The sequence below is a fragment of the Nanorana parkeri genome, unplaced genomic scaffold (assembly GCF_000935625.1).
Source record: "Nanorana parkeri isolate BGI_ZX_2015 unplaced genomic scaffold, ASM93562v1 scaffold1059, whole genome shotgun sequence".
Classification (NCBI taxonomy): domain Eukaryota; kingdom Metazoa; phylum Chordata; class Amphibia; order Anura; family Dicroglossidae; genus Nanorana; species Nanorana parkeri.
In genome coordinates this window covers 154,677-160,581 of record NW_017307327.1, presented here as the reverse complement: position 1 = coordinate 160,581, position 5,905 = coordinate 154,677, and positions in this window count along the sequence as shown.

Sequence of the window (5,905 nt, the reverse complement as noted above, 5' to 3'; positions counted from 1 at the left end):
CAGAGCCCTCAGAGACACACAGAGTCCTCAGAGACACAAAGGACCCTCAGACACACACAGAGTCCTCAGAGACACACAGAGTCCTCAGACACACAGAGCCCTCAGAGACACACAGAGTCCTCAGACACACAGAGCCCTCAGAGACACACAGAGTCCTCAGACACACAGAGCCCTCAGAGACACACAGAGTCCTCAATCTCTTTTTCTGCAGCTCCTGTTATCAATGAGCAGGAATCCTCTATACTGAGTGTTCCTGATCATTCATAACATGAGGACAGAGTGTGTTTACTATAACCACAATCATGAATGAACAGGAAGTGATGTCGATATGTTCCGGCGGCCGATATAACGGCGAATCCCTATAAATAACATAAGAAATTTGGCAAAGTCAGATGATGGCTAATAGGAATAGAAGTTCCCTGGTGTGGATGTGGTAAAAATTCCCCGTGAATCATCACTAAACATTGAACGGAACTGAAGCGGGGAAAGAACACGTCCCCCTCGGACCCCCGGGTACATTTTCTTTCTCTGTGGCATATAATCTGCTCTCCCTGCGGACTTATAAATAGATAGAAGATTGCATTGGCGGTCACCTGAATTCATCTCTTTCTGGGTCATTTTCTCTCAATATAGACCAACGTATTTTAATACAAAAGGATTATTTGAGACAAAGGATTATACAGGTGGTCCTCCCCGTGTTATGTACAAGATCGGGACTTTAGGTTTGTACTTAAGTTGAATTTGTATGCAAGTCGGAACAGGTTCATGTTTTAAGTGTAACACCAGCCAAAAAAAAACATTATTTCGTTTTGGATATCATAGAGAAGGGTCACGTTTTTTTTTCTGTCTGTTCCCCTCGTTCAGAAGATTATAATATAATACAAACAAATGTTTTATTTAAAATGACACCAAAAAAAGTTTTTTCTATTTTTAAATTTATTTTATAAACTTAAATTTTTATTTGTTTGCATTTTTTATTTTTATTTATTTTACTTTTTTTTTTACATTTCTTTTTCTTTTTAATTAATTTTTTATTTTTTTAAACTTTTTTTATTATTTTAATGCTGGGAGCCATACCCAGCCTGCTATTGGATATTGTAAAATGCAATAGACAATAGCAAGCTGGCTATTGCATCTGCCCACTGCCTGCTGTCAATCAGCAGAGGAGGGGCCTGATGGTGTATAGCTCCCAGCCTGCAATGAAGAGGAGGCCGGGGTGGGGCAGGACAGCGAAGGAGCGGCCGGACCAGGACGGCGAGCAGATGATCGTCCGGACCGGGGAAACCGACGGATTGGCGGAAGAGGAGGCAGGGACGTCAGCGGAGATAAGGGGGGCAGCGGCAGAATGCAGCGGTCTGTGTCCCCGCTGCCTCCGCCAACACAGGCGCGGAGAGCAGCGGGGACACAGGCCACTGCAGCCACAGTTCTCCTAAATGTAATGATGGCTGACGGTACATTTACGAGAACTGTGGACCCCGTTCGTAAGTATGCACTGTCCGTAAGTCGGACGTCCGTAACCCGGGGACAGTCTGGCAGAGCGGTGTGTGGGGCGGAGACAGACCGCGCTGTCACAGGAGGCTGAGCTCTCCTCCCCGCACCGCTCGCTCATCCTCCTGTGACAGCGTGTCAGAGAGGAGAGCGGGTACAAGCAGTCATGTGATCGCTGAGTGTTTGTACATAATTGAGGACAGAGTATGGATACTATGTCCTCAATTATGAATGAATGGGAAGTGATCTACATCACTTCCTGTCCATTCATAGTTGTGGTTATAGTAAACACTCTCTGTCCTCATGTTATGAATGATCAGGAACACTCAGTATAGAGGATTCCTGATCATTGATAACAGGGGCTGCAGAAAAAGAGATTGAGGGCTCTGTGTGTCTCTGAGGACTCTGTGTCCTCGATCTCTTTTTCTATTTTAAAAAGGGAAATATCAGGGATCTGTTTAGACCCCTAAAATTCCCCCCGAAGTCCCTAAAAGTAAAGTTAAAAAAAAATGTTTGTAAAAAAAAATGAATAAATAAAAATAAATATAAAAAAATAAAACATTTTTATAACAAATAAATAAAAATTAAATATTGAAAGCATTTGAAACAAATTAAATAAAAAACATTTTCGGTTTCGGCCTGGTAATTGTATTTTATTTCGGTTTCGTTTCTGAAATTTCCATTGCGGTGCACCTCTAGTTATTTATATTATAAAGTGTCCTTGTGGATTGTATTACATTGAAGAGACTACACAGAAATGAAAGGGCCGTAGAGCGAGACAGCGATATGCAATTGGAGATAGAAGGACGGAGTGACCACCATTAGTAAGACATGTTATTGAGAACAAAGATACAATATCACAATTGAGGTTTGTGGCCATTGACTATGTGGGGGAAATAGGGAGTTATTACTCAAGAAGCGAGAGGTGAATTGGATTTTTGTTTTAAATACACTACAACTGAAAGGACTTGACCACCTCCCGTCCTGCGGCCGTACCTAAACAGCCTGGACAGGAGCCTTGTATGCGGGTGGGCGTGTTAAGATGTCCTTCCCCGCCCCAGGGCCAGATTTACTCTGTCTGCTGCCCCAAGGCCAGGTTCCTCCATGTGCCCAACTCCCGCCATTTGTATTGAATTTTCAATGAATACACAGCAAGAGTGTTCAAAGTAATATAAGAGGATACAGTATCGTATTATTGGAGGTACATACATATTAATAATAATTCGGTCTTGTAAATAGATTCAGAGCACTAAAGTATACACAAGTTTTTTTATTTTATTTTTTATTTCTATTTATTTCTTTACTTTTTAAAAATTGTATTTATTTATTATCTTTTACTTTTTATTTTTTGATAATTTTTTTATGTCATAATTTTTTACTTTTTAAGCACTTTGTAATTTTTTTAATTGTAATTATTATTTCTTATTATATTTTAGTTACAAAAAAAATCTTTTATTTTGTACTTTTTATCCATTTTTATTTTATTATTTTTTTTTGTTTACTTAACTTTATTGCTATCACACAGGAGCTAACAAGCCCCTGTGTGATAGCATTTGGAGGTGACAGACGTTCTCCACTCTGCTCCCATTCTCCATCCTGAACTACCTTGCCTTGGTCCAGGATCCCCCAGAAGAGCAGGGGAACCCCAAAAAACCCTGGTGGAGAGGGAGGCGGCCAGCGGGGACAGAGGCAACCGGATGTGGGGACAGATCATGGGGGGCGGGGGGACTGCAGGCATATAACAAGTGATCTCAGTGGCATCGCCGGGATCACTTGTACTAAAACACCGGCTTCCCCGCTGTACATTTAGCCTTTGCTTGACCAAAGCTGGGCTAAATGTAGAAAAAAACTACCCGCCCGGCGGCTGTGCTGCCCCTCTACACCGTGCTGCCCCGAGTCCAAGCCTGGGTGGCCTTGTGGGAAATCCGGCCCTGCCCGCCCTAAATCGTGCGTGGTGCCCGCGCGCGCACAAGTGGGAAAATTACCTTAAAGGTAAACAGCCGGCGATGGCTGTTTAAATACAAGCGTTCTGGCATCTGTAGAGACACCCAATCGCTTGTACTTTGTGCGGGTGTGCCAAGTCTGCCGGTCCCAAAATCCGCTGTGCCAGGTGCGGGGCGGGATCGACAGGGCGGCTCTGTCACCGGAGATCAGAGGGAGTCCAGTATACGACCTCCCTCTGATCTCCTCCCCGGTCTCGAATGCCGGAAGTGATATATATTAAACCACATTCAGCTGTCATTCCCGGCTACAGAAGCCGGAGAGAAGCTGGTGAAGCAGATCTCTGGGTCCCCAGGTGACATTAGGGGTCTTGGAGAACACTTATTTCCCTTATAAAGAGGACCTGTCACATAAATTGTCTGTCACGTGTGATAGCAATAAAGTTAAGTGTAAAAAATAAGTTAATTCATAATTAAAGAAGCATAAAAAATTAAAATCACATAAAAAAAATTGTTTAAAAACCTACAAAAGATGTAAAAGTCCTCCGCCCCCATATACGTGCAAAAATGACAATTGCGCCCCATTGTGCCGCACATGTTACATATCGCTGCAAACGTCACAGTGAGAGCAATAATTCTCGGCCCATCAATCACTGATAACACTAAACACATGAGCGGTCAAAGCTTTTAAAGAGTCGCCTATGGCCAATTTTTGGATGTCTTCGTTTTTTTGCAATTTTGCGGGCGCGCGCAATTGTAAGGCTTGACATGTTTGGTGTCTATTTACCCGACGTGACCCCGTCTTCTATATTTGACTAAAAAAAATAGGGTGATAAGAAATGTTTCCTAAAATTTAATCATGAAAGTTTTTTTTTAAATGTTTTGTACTTTTTTATAGTAAAAAAAATAACCCCCCCCCCCCCACTGGTGATTAAATACCACCAAAAGAAAGCTCTCTGTGTGGCCCCCAAAAATGGTATAAAATGTATTTCAGTACAGTGTTGTATGACGGAACAAATGGCAGTCAAAGTACCGCAGCGCTGAATACTGAAAGATAACGGGGACAGGAAGAGTCACTTGATGACCCGGTCAGCAAGTGGTTAATGTGTATTTGGATCTGCCGTTGTTTCTATGATTCTCCTGGTGTTAATAAGGGGTTAATGAGGTGTATGTTGAATCCCACAGGTGAAGTCCACCTTTTGGAAGGATCATCCTGCTGGGTTCCTTCATCATATATATATATATCTATTAGACATCTGCGATTCGTTTCATTCCGAAACAAATAAAAAAAAAAAAAAGAGTCAAAAATTGGCTCTTTGTGTTTGTTCTCAATTAAAGGATTTTTTCTAAAAGTGCGGTTTGTTTATTGACGTTGACATGTAACCCTTTAGTGAATGGGTAGGGAGGGTACAAGCACCCCTTACTCATTCACAAGGACGGCGAATCTGGGTGCCCCTTAATTAAAGGGGTACCCCATTGCAAATAAGCCCCCCTGCCCACAGACCACCACAACCATCGGGTCAGGGTTGTGGGGAAGAAGCCCTTGTCCCCATCGGCATGTGGTCTGGTAAGGCGCAGGGAGGGGGGGGGGGCGCTTGATTGTCCCCCCTTTTCCTGCCCTTCTGTGCCTGTTCTTTTTTGGGGCTGGGGTTCACCTTAAAATTCCTACCAGACCTAAAGGGTCTGGTAGGGATTTTGGGGGGAACCCCACGCACTTGTTTTTTTACTTGGGGGAGGGTCCCTTCTAACATTCCTACCAGGTATAAAACAGACTGTACACTGTAAAACAAAACAAAAACGATTTTTTTCTCAAATGTCACTTTGCTGCAACGAGCGAAAACTAAACAAATTTACGTAATACCGCTAAAGAAGTTCTTCTTAATCCCGAAACGAAATAACGCAAAATCTGAATCAAAACGAAACACATTTTTATGCCGGTGCACACGTCTAATATATATATAATATACTAGGGATGCACCGAAATGTTGACCGCGGAAACACATTGGCCGAAAATTACACTTATGTCAAAAAGCCAAAAATATCATCTTTCGGCCAAAATTGTGGTGCATGCCTGCTTTCTCTCCTCCCCGCTGGGTGCTGCTCTGCGTCCCCTCTGACTCAGTGCAGCGTCCAGCATGGAGGAGAGGAACTGTCACAGGAGACCGAGCAGTGCGGGGGAGGAGAGCGATGTGAGCCGCGATGTCACAGGAGGCCGGGCTCTCCTTGCGCAACGCTCCGGAGAGCGGTTAGGCGACAGCTGTCAGCTGTCACAGGAGGCCGAGCCAGCGGTGCAGGGGAAGGAGGCCGCTGTGAGCTGTCAGCATGTCACAGTTTGACAAATCAAGATAGAGAGCAGTGTGGGGGCGGAGACGACACTGAGCTATCACAAGAGGCAGAGATGGTGGTGCGGGAGAGGAGCTGGCTGTCACAATAGACCAAACTTTCTTTCCACACCGCCGGCTCGGCCTTCTATGACA